Source organism: Sceloporus undulatus, chromosome 4 (genome assembly GCF_019175285.1).
Source record: "Sceloporus undulatus isolate JIND9_A2432 ecotype Alabama chromosome 4, SceUnd_v1.1, whole genome shotgun sequence".
Classification (NCBI taxonomy): Eukaryota; Metazoa; Chordata; class Lepidosauria; order Squamata; family Phrynosomatidae; genus Sceloporus; species Sceloporus undulatus.
The window spans coordinates 102,322,589-102,337,652 of NC_056525.1; the positions used below are offsets into that span (position 1 = coordinate 102,322,589).

Consider the following 15,064-nt stretch of genomic DNA (forward strand, 5'->3'; position numbering starts at 1 on the left):
CAAAGTTTCTGGAATGTAATGTAGCATAATGTTTATTTAAGTTCTGTAACGGACAGCCAAAAATTATATTTAATTGCTTTGGTTAAAGAAAATATTACCAGTCTATCAAATATGGATTGAGCAAATGCAAGAAATGGAAAGGCTTACACCATCTTTCATGAAATCTGACTAAACCTAGATGGGTTCCCAAAATAATTTTTTTACTTACCACTTTTTGAAATTGGTCTACACATTCAAAATAAACTTGTAGTACAACTTTAGTCTGCTCCTAAAAAGGGGAAAGGGTTGTATTTTTCAATTCCCCCAAAGTTGCTCTGTAAAAATGAATTAAAATATTTGCTGAGAACATCCATCAATCAACTCTCAGTTGAATTTTTTTTGTCGATCAGGTCACTCTCCTTCTTGCTAGCTGTTCTATCAGTCACTCAGAGAAGAACCATTGGGGACTTCTGGGTCTCACAGTTAAGCTATCACACAGCCATATGTGCTATTCCCCCTAATCCAAAGCCTCGTGAGATAAATGTTATGTTGTCATAGAACTGTTTACTTGCTGCCTTGTACCTGCATAATAAGAGCTCTCCTCTAGGCTTCATGGATAACACAACATTACATCAAGGAATGTGCTGGTGTAGTGCTATTGACTGCATCTAGATGTTATAATAAACCATGATTGTCTCCATCCCTGCATGCTCCCACTTCCTCTCTTCCCTCTTCTGTAGTAATAAGAGGTTCAGAAAAGTTCCCTTGCAATTTTAGCTAGCTATAGTTTAGTGTTACAAACCTTCCAATTGTGGTTAATCTTAATTATGTTTTATTAAAACAAGCCAGCTTCATAAACCACTTCATAAGCAAATCATTGTTCAGACTAACCACATTTTGTTGGATTCAAACCATGAGGTAAATTGTGGTTAACTATGACTGAAAGCAAACGTTTCCAAACTCCATCCAGCTGTTTCAGACAAAGAGATTGTGTTAACCAAGGGGTAGACTAGGTTCATTCCCAACATTTGACCCCATGATTTGATGTATTGTGATGTCCAAATGAACCATTCTCTCCAATTTTCTAGTTTACCTAGTTTTATAACAAATATTTTACCCTGACTCAAAAGGACATTTAATTATAGAATCCATTGCCTGAATCTGAAATAGACAGATGCAACACAACCATACCACATGATCCGTCAGAATTAATTTTCAACAGACCCACATTTCAAGAGTCCAGGAACAAGAAAATCTTCAGTGTTAATTATTAATAGTGCTGTGTGGGGTACTGGTACAAAAACAGCCAAATTAGACTCCTTCAAAAGGCTGGAGTAGATTTTTTGACAGAGCAACCGTTTCCTAGACCTGAATGGATTTCACAACAATGTCTTCCCTTCCTTCCTAGGACTGCTGCATATTTGACTAGTGGACTATGGACAGGGTAGCTACAATTTTCATTTATCTGGTATTGCTTACTATTATATTTTAGTCCTTCTCTATCTCTATGAACAAAACTTCTTTCCCCAGTCTCTTTTTCTCTTTCCCCTTATCCATGCTAGTCTTCATTTTCACAGCTCTTGCTTTTACAAATCACCCTTAAAATATATTCTGTCCATTGTTTGCAAACAATGCAAAAAAAGTGAGATAATCTTTGTAATATACCCGTATATACCCACTCACCAATGGTAGGAAAGTTTAAACTATATTGCTTTGGGAAAACTAGAACCTTGCAGGGGTTAAAATAAACCCATTATAAAGTTGTGACGTGAGTATGCAAAGTGATAGAATTGAGAGATAGAAAACAAAATAAAAGTTTACTTGGAAAATTACATAACTAAAGAAAACTCCTCTCCCATAATACAGAAATTAGTAATTATTATTTTTTTCTTCTTACCTGTGTTTTATATGGGAGAGTATCCTTGAGATGAGGGAAACTTATAGAGTAATCGATTTAAGATAAAACAAAAGAAATACTACATGAGAAGTAGAAGAGCTGAGTAAGAGGAAGTATCTGTGTTACCTGTTTTTTAGTCCTGTTTAGAGATGTAATGTTATGTCCAATTGTGTTATGTGAGAATTATTCGTATACATGTATGGTTTATGTTTGTATGAAAAGCAAAAAAATAAATTAAAAAAAATATTCTGTCCAAATAATTTGTGCTTTACAGTGCCCTGCCAGTTCATTCCCATTACAGGCAATTAAAAGGGAAAAAAAGGAAGGTTTACTTTCTGGGTTGATCCATTAATGCAAAATAATAGAGTCAATTTCAAACCTCCCCTTTACTTCTCTCAGCATCCCTACTTTTGCAATTTCCACCAGCCCCTTTTGCAACTGATTTTTCTTTCGCATTCATTCCATTTTCCCACACCATAAAGAAAAGGAAAGGCTTTGGGTGCATCTACACTGTAGAAATAATACAGTTTGACACCACTTTAAATTATATAGCCCCATACTATAAACTCCTGGGATTTATGGTTTTGCAAGATCAATGGCCTTCTCTGTTAGGGTCTCAAAATCTACAAATCCTAGGGTTGTGTAGGATGGAACTTTGGCAGTTAAAGTGGTGTCAAATTGCATTATTTCCATAGTGTGGTATACCCTGAATAAGGTACTGTAACAAAAAGACACAATCAGCATTGTCAACTTTATTTTTGCTTCAATGAATGGGGCATGCACTTTCCCTCTTCCCCCCATCATTCGCTTGCTCACTCATGTGGAGATCTCATGCACTCCCTTCCCCTATTCCCCATACATACATTGCAGATCTCTGCATGAGAAAGGAAGTCAATGATGGGTGGGGTTGGAGGGAGAGTGTGTGAAAAGGGAGAGAATAGCCCAGTCTAACCCATCACTATTGTTCTCATGGCTGAAAATGTACTGAAATAACAAAACATCACAACACACATCAGGCTTGCCAGACTCAACCAGGCCCACTCTTACAAAACTTCTCCTGGCCCCAGCTCCATACCAAAGTGGAGAAGATGGCCCCAGCTCCACCTGCCTCAATAGTGCCAACCACACACAGAAAATCCGAATTTTTAGAAGATGTTCGAGGTAAAAGGTGAGTTTTTAGAAATCACATTAAAGCCCTCTGAACTGCATTCCCTGCAAATTCACAGCAACTTCCCTGTGAATAATCAAAAACGCATGTGCCCAGCATGACTGCTGTGAGGTGAGGCTATTTTTTTTCGTCAGTGTAGTCAAGCCCAAAATTGTCTAGATTAGTAGTCATGAGATTGAACTAATGTGAAATGCAGTGATCTCCCTATTATTCCTAAATCCAGAAAAGCTTTAAATGCCTTATGGAGTGTGAAGATTAATGTTACAAAATTACAAAATATTGTTGATTTATCAGTCTTGTTCACTTTCTGTCTTGTAATTTGGCACTATCATCAATTCAAAAGGCAAACACTGAAGGGTTTTATTTTAGTTGTTCTAGGGACACCCTGGGATTTCATTGAAGTTCAATGCAGGAAAAAGAAATACTTTGGGTATATTGTATTACCTTAAACCTCTCCTCCCACCTTCCTTCCTAAAGCACGCATCCTGTCTTATATGAGTATGTTTCTGGAGCTGTGATTTAGATATCAGCTTCTCTGTGTGTGCTGTTTAGGAATCAAGTGAGCTTGGTTTAGCTGTGGTACCAGTCCAACATTGGAGTGCTCATATATGTGTGGTTAATTGGGATCAGACTCAATTAAGTTTGAGTATGGTGGCCTTCAACCACCCAGACTATCAGCCACTTGCCCAATAACTCCAGTCACCACATTACCACTGGCAGTATACCATCTCAAAAACCCCAAATAGAGAATCCTATAGGATTCAATTCAAGGTAGCATATAGCACACAAGAAAAATGCCAAACCACAAATAACTGCAGTCTTGAAATAGTGTAAGATGAGCAGCTACAGAAAATGAAGGAATGCAGACAGAGAGAGAAATGGAAAAGTGTTGTGGAAAATGGGTAACTGAATGGAGAGGGGAAATGAATGCAGTAGAAGAGGGGTACAGTGGTACCCCGGGTTACGAAATTAATTCGTTCCGCGGTTAATTTCGTAAGCCGAAATACCTTCGTAAGCCGAATTCCCATAGGCGCTAATGGAAAAATAGCTCTCTGCTGCCCTCCGGTGGCGGAAAATAGCGCCGCGGTTTTTTCGTAACCCGAAGAAACCTTCGTAAGCCGAAGCAATAAATCCCTATGGGATTTTTTCGTATCCCGAAAAATTCGTAACCCGGCGCATTCGTATCCCGGGGTACCACTGTACCACAAAAGATAGACATTTCAGACTGAGAAAGAAGCTCTGTATGTCAGGAAGGCAACATGTGCTGCTTCGGAAATGCAGTAGAATCACACTTCTCAAGAAGTCCACCAAAAAGCCAACATCTTACTTAGAAGACTTGGGTGCTGTTAATGCAAACCAGCCCATGGAAACCATTCTTTACTTGAGTAGGAAATCTATAATATTTTATTCAAGACATGACAAACTGCGTGCCTTAGTAGGAATCATGAGAAACTGGGCAAACACCCAACAAATTACAAAGGAAAAAGAAGAGGAAAAGCTGGTTGGAGTATAAACCAGATGATAAACTGATGTGTTGGTGAAGGATGAGAGCAGGGATTTATCCAGTCAGTGAAGGCATGCTGCAATCACATTTTAGTCCTTACATTAAAGTCTCCATTGAAAGACACCAGCATGATATCAGGTTCATACCTAATGGAGAGCTGGAATGGAGTGGGAAAACTGGCAAAAAGAAATATATAAAAGGTCTAGAAAGATCAAAGACAATTGTTTATTGTAGGGACAGCCCACCTTTTTTTTGTCTCCAAGGAACTCAGAGTGTACCAATATGGTAAATAATAAACAAACAAACAAACAAATATAATAATAAATGGTGCCCCTTTGTTTATCTGTACAGCAGGGCTGTGAGTTAGTCTGACCAATGAGCTTCATGGCTGAGTAGAGATCTGAATATGGATCTTCCAGCCAACTTCATGTCCCAACTTTCTAAACATTACTCCATGGTGGCTTTTAGTTTTTAGCACATTCTAGTTAATAAAGCAATGTTATACATAGAAATTGCAGAAATATCCATCTCTGCAGGTATACAGACAATCTGTGTGTAAAAGCCATTTCCTGCCATTCTGATTTAACAGAAAGCTTGGAATCATAATCCTAGGGGAGGTGCTATTTTATCTTCTTCTTCTTTTTAATTCAATGTATAGACCACTTACTACATGCAAACATTTATCTTAAAGGGGTGTGCAGTAAAAGTTTTTAAAACACTCCAGACAAAACAAAATACGCATCTTGTTTTTAAAAATAATTTAATTAAGAGCAGAGGAGTAAATCCCTCAAAAGAAGATGCAGGTAGGTATGTTCATAAATGAATACAAGTATTTGGCCACTCATTGACCTCAAAACAGGAAGTACTATCCACATATTGCAATGCTTAATGAGTTTTCCATCTTTTTCAAAGTTTGTTGCTGCCAGAAAGTGAAATGAAAATGCTTCACGCTTTATGTTTAGAAAACCCTTAATATGTTTTGAGACGCCAAGGAAATTCGGAAAGCTCTACTTAGCTGAAAGTAGAGTTTGCACCACACAGAACTCTTCAGGTAAATGTTTAACATAAGGCATGTCAAGGAGAAATGTTCCAGTTTTACAAATCTATACTATTTATGTTAGATACTGCTAATATCCATTAGTCAACAATTCTGTTCTGTAAGAAATATGTTTTCTTTGGTGAAAAAAAGAAAATGGTTTTTGAATTTGGTGAGCCTAAATTCAGGGGCCATTCATACTTAGCTTTTTGAACAAAGAGATTCACATCTTTGCATCGATTCAGAACCAATTCAGAATAGGTTCAGTGTTCTCACTATGTTTACTTCAACCAAATCTCTCCATACCATTTTAACCCTGTTGCTGTTCATACTTGCCACCATATCAATTTAAAATGGTCCCTTCACATTTTTTTTTTAAAAGAGCCACATTGATTCGGTAGTGTGTTTACACGACTGGAGCTGCGAATCATTGCAGCTCTTTTTTAAAAAAGTGAAGGGACTCGGTGTCAAATGCACCAGTTTAAATGGGCTTTTTGCTTGCCCCCCTCCTGCTGCAAACTGCACTGATTGCAGTTGGGGCGAGTGTGAACTTCATGGAAATAAACCGTTTTCACACTGGTTTATTTCCATAGTGTGAATGGCCCCTTTTCTAGCTATTAAAAATGTTGCAGACAGCTTGTTTTTTTCCTATGGAAAAAACAGTACATGAAATGGTCCAACCTCCCTCTTTCCCTCTTGATGCTTGCAGTCACTGGTTGCCATACCTATTCTTGTCATTTGTAACTGCATTTTGCTCTTAAATGGAAACCATCCTCTAACTTCTTCAGATTAACAAAAACAATGCTGATCCTTCCCAGACGTCTAGCAGAACAAATATATACATGTTTACCTGGAATAAATAACATACTATTTAATGGGGATTATTTCCTAGTAAGTAGCAGGGAGTATCCCTCCTCAAACATTTGAGGTTTTGCTTTCAAGTAAATCATGCATACATTGTGGTATAAAGTTACAACCTACACACACTTAGGAACACAGGAAGGAACATGGAAAATTGCCTTTTATTGAGTCAGCCCATTGTACCTCAAGCTCTGTATTGTGTACAGAGTAAATGTAGACAACCTGATGCTCTCCAGATGCATTTCTCTATCATCCCTAGCCAGCATGGCTTTTGTCCAGGATATCCAGAGAACACCAGGTTGGAGAAGATTGGTCTACATTGACAGGCAGTGGATGGCCAGCATTTTAGTCCAAGATCTCCCCCAACTATATCTGGAGATGCTGGAGCCTTTCATGCACAAAACATGTACACTGTCACTAAGCTTAGTAATACATACTATTGAATACAGGGCCTTTTTCCTGAGTAAATATTATAGTGCTGAATTTTTAGGCAAAAATATGCTGAAGCTTATGTCTGTCTGGAAATCCTGCCATCAGAGCTGGAAGCTTCTCTTCTTAATCCTGATTATAAGTGGGCCTTCTGTATTTTGGTGGTGAAATACATATACTCTGCATCTGCTCAAGAATATACAGAGAAGCATTTCTGAATTACATGCAGATGTGGTTGCTGAGTTCTTATAAGGCCTGACAGAAACTAAAGCTTTCCATGCATATGGAAAGAGAATGATGAAAGATGAAGGAGAAGATAAGCCTTGTTTGCTCTCCCTCTGTGTGTGTGTGTGTGTGTGTGTGTGTGTGTGTGTGTGTGTTCTGTGCCTTCGAGTTGTTTCTGACTTATGGCGACCCTAAGGAGAACCTATGATGGGGTTTTCTTGGCAAGATTTGTCCAGATGAGGTTTGCCATTGCCTTCCCCTGAGGCTGAGAGCATGTAACTTGCCCAAGATCACTCAGTGGGTTTTAAGGCCTAGCTGGGAATTGAACTCTGATCTCCAGAGTCATATCCAACATTCAAATCAATACCCCATGCTGGCTCTCCGTCGTTGCTATAGGAGCAGAAAAAATTAATGTGCAGCTGAAAATAATATGCAAGGAAACAGAATAGCAATTTGTTTCATTATACAGTTTAGTCACAAGATGCCATGAGTCTTAGTTATTTCTGGGTGAGCATCCTGCTCTACCCTGTCTCATTGGGAAGGGATAATGAGGAACTTATCTGGTTTCTTGGCAAGTATGCCCTCTCAATCTTCCAGGGGTTACCGATTTTCCAGGACTTTGAAGAAAGTAGGTTGAGATATCAGCACCAAGATGGACTACCAAGAAGACAGATGTAATCAAAAAGAGAGAAGATAAACCAGTAGGCTTGCTAACTGTCCACTGGACATTGACCACAGAATCGTGCTGGATGTCCTACAATTAAATAATAAATAATAATAAATTTTTTATTTATATGCCGCCCTTCCTACGATCAGGGCGGCTTACATCAAATTAAAACACAGTGTACAAACAGATTAAAATCCACAACAATAAAATCAAAACAAACAGGCAAAAAGCCCCATAGCCCAACCTCTTGGCCACGGAAGAGGAGGGAGGCCCACAGGATTTTTATTCGGGGAATGCCTGTTGGAACAGGAAGGTTTTAAGGTCCTTCCTAAATTGGGCCAGGGTAGTAGACGAGCGGAGCTCTGTGGGCAGCGCATTCCAAAGGGCTGGGGCAGCTGTGGAAAACGTCCTCCAGGAAGTGGAGACTAACCTAGCCCCAGGCACCTTCAGTAGCTGCTGCCCAGACGTTCTGAGGGTGCGAGGCGGAATGTACGTGGAGAGGCGGTCCATTAGGTATCCTGGGCCCAAGCCATTTAGGGCTTTATAGGTAATTACCAACACCTTATATTGAGCTCGGAAGCGGATGGGCAGCCAATGGAGATCTTTTAAAACCGGTGTTATATGGCTGGCCCTGGGAGCACCAATGACCAGCCGGGCTGCCATATTCTGCACCATTTGTAGCTTCCGAGTTTGGTATAAGGGTTGCCCCATGTAGAGTACATTGCAGAAATCCAGTCTCGAAGTTACCAGAGCATGTACAACAGTTTCTAGGTCCCTCTGGGCCAGGTATGGGCGCAGCTGGCGAATCAGCCGAAGCTGATAACAGGTGCTCTTGACCGTCGCATTCACCTGAGCTGTCAGGTGAAGCGACGAGTCAAGAAGCACCCCCAGACTGCGCACGGAGTCCTTCACAGGGAGCGTGACCCCGTTCAGGACAGGTGGAACCACCGCCATTCCTGGACCAGGAGAACCTATCACTAGTACCTCCGTTTTCTCTGGATTCAATTTGAGTCGGTTTTCCCTCATCCAGCCCATTACTGACTCTAGACAGGCCACAAGAGGAGAGACGCCATCCCCAGTCACTGCATCAGTCGGAGACATAGAGAAGATGATTTGGGTGTCATCAGCGTACTGATAACCCCGCGCCCCATGTCTCCGGATGATCTCTCCCAGCGGTTTCATGTAAATGTTAAATAGCATGGGAGACAGAATGGCTCCTTGAGGGACCCCAGTTTTTAGGGGCCTCTCATCAGAGCACACGTCTCCCAGCTGCACCATCTGGGACCTCCCGGAGAGGTAGGAGCGGAACCACTGGAGCACAGTGCCCCCGATCCCCACCTCTGCCAGGCGTCCCAGAAGGATACCATGGTCTATGGTATCGAAAGCCGCTGAGATGTCCAAGAGCACCAACAGGGACACGCTTCCCCTGTTGACGCTCAGACGGAGATCATCGACCAGGGCGACCATGGCCGTCTCAACCCCGTAACCCGACCGGAAGCCAGTTTGAAATGGGGAATTGCCAAGAGAAGTGTTCTCTTTAGGAATTTCTAGATCATCCAGTGCAACTTCTGGTGAAAGTTGGCCATGGAGGACCTAGAGATTCCTAGCGGAAGCATATTAAACAAATTTGCTAATAATAAAATCCTCAAAAGTCAAAGCTGCAAATGTGGAGGACCAACTATACAGTCCTGATTCTATAACCATAGACCTCATATGCTCATTGTTAGCAAATATCACCTACAAACCCAGATGTTATACTGCATTCATTTAACGTAGATGGTGGTACTCCTGCGACATTCAAGCAGGTAAAGTTTCCCCCTCTTTCCCTCACCCAACAGGAGCCTGACACAGGAATTTAGCAGATGAAGAATATCCTAGCATGGAAGTAATGGGAAAAGGTGTAGCTGCTTTATTTCTAAATTCTCAGGTTGCTAGGGCACAGGAACAGAGTTGATAAGAAGAAAAAGTTTTCAAACCAGCATGTAATTTCCTATTAGTTTTGAAAGAATCTAACATTTGTAACAGATGACAGCTATTTTTGCTTCTGCAGTTCTATTACTCAGATTACTTTTCTGATTTTGTTACAAAATTGTGCTATCTTTAAAAACCTGGTTATAATCTTGAGGCTTTCTGAAATGCCAGGAATAAATGAAACAACTGCATAGAAGGCTGTTTCTTGGTATCATTTTTAAAAAATTGTCACAGCTGTTCTAAGTGTTCCTTTAAAACAAGAGTATAAGCTGGCATCCAGAATAAACCCAACCATCAACATCAGGATATAAAGTTCCATATTTTTATATAGCTCCTGAAAAAGTGAAGCTCATTACTGTTACGGACAGAATGATTGTGGGAGGAGAGACTGTGCATGCTGGACTTTCTTCCAATGTCCCTGTGTGTGCCAGACCCAGGCATTACTATGCTGAATAGAAAAATCTACAAGGGAGTTCTCTTTACAGTAGTTTGAACATGCTTTATATTCTCATGTATAAATCTAAAAAATTTAGTCCAAAAATTGAGCCAAAAAACCTCAGTCGACTTATCCACAGGTCAATGTAGGTACTGTAGTTTAATTATTTTCAAAAAAGGAATCATCCCCTTATCTGAATAGAGGAGTGAAAGGTAAGAGCTTAGGCTGTCCCGAGAGAACAGAAAATAACCATCAACCCCTCTACTCTCTCCACTGCAGTACCACTTCTGACCTTTTTTGAATGCTTAGGCATGACAGTGGTAGTGGCAATAGCTCTTTGATCACTGCAAAGGTGCACCAAGAGGAATCAGGCTTTGAAAGATTTTAATAAGACATCTGTGTAGGTTTGTCAGCTTTTCTGAGTTGAAATCAGGCAAAATTATCACATTAAAGTTACAGGCTTTAATAACTGCTAATGTAGTTGACATTTTCTTTGCATCACTTTTTCATCCTTTTTGTCATGTGTGAATTTTCCTAGCCCCACCTGTGCCTGATCACCTCCCCACACATCACATAGCCAATATTTATGATAGTTTTCTTCTTATCCATCCAGCCCTTAGGGTGAGCACAAACAGTTATGCCTGCCAGAATTTTGAAAGTTCTTTGGCATCAATATCCTTTGCTATGTCCTTTACATCCTTTGTCACATGCTCCTAAGTGTTACCTTTGACTTATCCATAGGTCATATTAAAAAATCCATAATTTTGACCCCAAATCCTACTCCTGATTTATATTTGAGGTTGACTTATAGTATATATGGTAAGCAGAACTCTCTATGCAGTTAGAGACTCTGTTTTATTATGAATTCAAACTATGTTGAAAGACCCAATGACATTCAAGTGAATGTGAATAGGACTTCCTTGCACATCTTGCCACCAATCCAGAATGAGGAAAAGTTACCTTTTGGATGACATCCAGACACTTCATAAAGATTCTGGGAATTGTAGTCCAAAAAAGTAACCCTTTTAGTTTCTGCACTGATCACAGTAAAGTCAGCAAACCAAAGGTGTTCATTGGGGGGCAACCAAGCCCACTGTGTATAAAGGGTTTGGCAGGGAGGGGAACACTACAGAGTTAGCAAGAAATAAATTTAAAAGAAAATCCAAAACATCTAGTATACAATCCTATGCACGGTTTTGTGGGATCAAGCCCACTGAGTGTGGTAGCACTCATTTCTGAGTAAGGATCAGGCTGTTAGTGTATCCTTAGGAGCCACATCTGCTTACCACCACCATTATATAAGATGGAGAACCTGTTATCAAGGAAGGGCCTAAAAATAGCAAAGCTTTTGCATCTCCCAACATTTACTTTGCAAATAAAATCCCGTAATTAAATTCCCAGAGCAGAATACAGCCGTGGTTTAAAATGGATTCCATATGGCAGGTTTATAGGAATGGATAAATATGGCCTCAGTAATCATTCATCGTAAAAACTGGTACTTCTGATTTGACAATGAGACATAGTTGATGTTTAGGGGGAATACACAGGGGCCAAATTACAAGGACTGAGTTGAGAAACTGCTCCTTATATCCTTCAGCAGAAACACAGACACACACATGGGGGTGGTGGTGTGTGCATGTGTGTGCATGCGTGTGTGTGTTCGTGTAATGTAATCTGCTGAAGTAATACTGCTAAGAGTACGTCTTCCTCTGTACCTTCCTGCACCAGTCCAGAAAGCTGATCCACATACCTCAACCTCTCACATAGCTACAGTGTCACGTAGATAAATTCCTACTTGTTTTGTGTCATTGGGGCTCTGTGTACTAGATACATCAAAAGACATCCAAATTCTATGCCAAACAGCCTAGACATGAGCAAAGCTGCGGCATACACAAATTATGTTATTCAAACATATTTCAATCTTCTTGTTTAATTTATATGGTTTGTTTAGCTTCTGGTAGTCACAGGGAGGGATAAAGAGCTATACTGCGTACAGAAAGCCTATCCCTTACTACCAATAAGGATGGATGAATCTGACAGTTTGCTTTCTCCTATGTTTGCATTAACATGACAACAAACTTCTCCAGCTCTTTACATCTCTGTTTGCTACCATAACAAAATTCCCAGCCATCTGTCCAAATTACACAGATACAGCCATTCCAAGTAGGAAGAGAGTCATACTGTTCTTGCCTTTCAGGTAACTGTTAAAGACCAGGAGCCTCTCACTCACAAAAGAACTCTCACTCTAAAGCTGCATCTGCATTGCAGAAATAATCGAGACTGAGACCACTTTAACAGTCATGACTCAATGCTATGAAATTCTGGGAATTGTAGTTTGTTGTGGCACCAGAGCTCCGTGAAAGATAAGGCTAAATGTCTCACGAAACAACAATTCCTAGAATTCCATAGCATTGAACCAGGGCAGCTGAATTCGTGTCAACTTAGATTACTTCTGCAGTGCAGAGACAACTACAGATGTGGTCAAATGTGCTGGGATTCAAAACCAGACTTTCCCATATTCAGGTTTTAAAATCTTTTTGTCACATTCATGGATAGATGTTGGAATTTTGGAAACTTTATATCAAAACCATATGATGTTCTCACCTATCCTAGTGGCAATTGGCAATCTTATTCTTTACTTTATAAGATTTCAACATTGCGCTGATATAGCTTTAAGCCTATCTTCACCTCCACAAGTGTGTGTGTGTGTGTGTGTGTGTGTGTGCGTGCTGAAATGTTCCCAAGTGTCACAAGCTACAGGTTTCTGCATTTTAGTGAAATTATAGAATACTGTATATACTATCTGTTGTTGTTGTTGTTGTTGTTGTTGTTGTTGTGCGTTTTTATGTCTGGTGGCCCTAAGGTGACCCAACCCTATCATGGGGGTGTCTTATCAAGATTTGTTCATGGGGGGGGTTTGTCTTCCTTTGAGGCTGAAAGTGTATGATTTGCCCATAGCTTGCGGCTGAGCCAGGATCTGTAACATTTTGCTGTTAATGTGGCTATTTTCCCATCTACAATAAAGACATATATTTTAATATTAATTGGTTGCAAATAACTTTCTTTCCATTCCTCTTTTTCAGTGTGGCTATGCTAAATCATTCTAGGAGCAATACCCCCCCCAAAAAAAAAGTGCAGAGGGGGGAGAAAGAAAGAAAGAAAGAAAGAAAGAAAAGGAACTTCCCCAGGTTCTGAAGATATGTCTATAAATAGCTGCTACAGAATGGGATCCTTCATGTAGCCTTTAGAAATAGTCACTCTTTTCATGTGGCCATATGTCTTATTCTATTTAAAGAGAACAATTCTGTTAAAAAACAAACCTGTTTTGGAAGGCATCCCCCATTGGAAGGGCTGTCTAGCAAGCCCAGCTTGAAAATGAAGAACATTAGAAAATGCAGCAGGAACCTTGAAGCTGCTCATCAGGAGCTTCAACCTGGACAGCAGAATCAGTAGCACACAAGTCTTTTCCTATGAAGATGAGAACTATTGTATTTCTATATTGATCAATTGTCTGAATATATAATTATCTGAATATTTAGAAAACAAAACTTTAAAACCAAAAGACCACAGAAGAGCTAAATCACTTTAAAATGGGTGGGTGATAAAGATGCTGAAATTATTAACGATTTTCTGTATCTTGACTCAGGCCGAATCTGCCCTGCAGAAATCATGCGTTTTGACATGACTATAAATGCCATGCCTCCATGCTATGCAATCCTGGGATCTGTAGTTTGTTGTGGCACCAGAGCACTCTGACAGAAAAGGCTAAATATTTCACAAAACTACAAATCCCATAATTCCATAGCATTGAGCCATAGCAGTTAAAGTGATGTCAAGACATTATTTTTGCAAGGCAGATTCAGCTTCAATCATTAACCAAAACAGAGACTGTGGTAAGGATATCAGAAGAAAGAAGACTTGGCAGCTCTGAAGGAACTAGATAAGAACCTCAAACATAAAGATATATCATTGAATACTAAACTCAAGATCATCCGTCCCATATTAATTTTTATTTCTATGTACAGATGTGAAAGTTGGACACTGAAGAAAGCTGGCTGGAGATAAAAAGTAAGCTCATCTGAAATGTGATGCTGGAGGAGAGTTCTACAAATGCTGTGGACTGCTAAAAAGATAAATAAATTGGTCTGAGAGCAAATCAAACATGGATTCTCATCCAAAGCCAAAATGACTAAACTGAAACTATGGTGTTTTGGCCACATCACATGGGATGATGTGATTCTCTGGAAAGCTGTTAATACTCAGTAAGGTGGGAGAGACAGTAGGAAAAGAGGAAAGCCATATTACAGGTGGACTGATCTGCTTAAGAAAGCTATGGCCCTAAGTTTGCAAGACCTGAACAGGGATGTTAATAGAATCTCTATTATTCATAGGTTCTCCATCAGTGTCGCCAACAAGCCTCAAAGATAATTCCCTAAAATGTTTGTCCAAAACCCGCTGAATCCCCCCAGATCACATGGAATATTCAGTCACAATTCCCAGAAAATTCCCATAATGTTAAAATGGCGGATGTTTTGCAAATACTGTAAACGTAAACATAATTGAATAAAAATAATTGTAACTTATTTCAACCCTCAAAATCACCATTGAACCAAACAAAGAATCTTTCGGTCTTTTTAAGATATTTATTTTGACATGAAGGGGGTTCAGGAAGCTTTGTGCCAAATAGAAATGTGTTCGGCTGCAACCGCACTGCAGAAATAAATCCAGTTTGACACCCTTTTAATTGCCATGGCTCAGTGCTAGGGAATCCTGGGAATTCTAGTTTTCAGAGACATTTAACTTTCTCTCTCAGCAAACTCTGGTGTGACAACAAACTACAATTCCCAGGATTTCATAGCACTGGGCCATGGCAGTAAAAAGGGTATGAAAC

At 39.9% G+C, this 15,064-nt stretch overlaps 1 long non-coding RNA gene across 2 annotated transcripts; it reads left to right on the top strand.

Moving 5' to 3' along the window:
• Positions 1-1,316: 1,316 nt before the first annotated feature.
• Positions 1,317-14,681, top strand: LOC121929521. Of its 2 annotated transcripts, none has more exons than XR_006103683.1 (3): positions 1,317-1,423; positions 5,461-5,599; positions 13,257-14,681. It is a non-coding gene; the product is annotated as an uncharacterized LOC121929521 (long non-coding RNA). The 2 variants fall into 2 exon arrangements; XR_006103684.1 differs by having other exon boundaries at positions 1,321-1,447.
• The last annotated feature ends 383 nt before the right edge of the window (positions 14,682-15,064 follow it).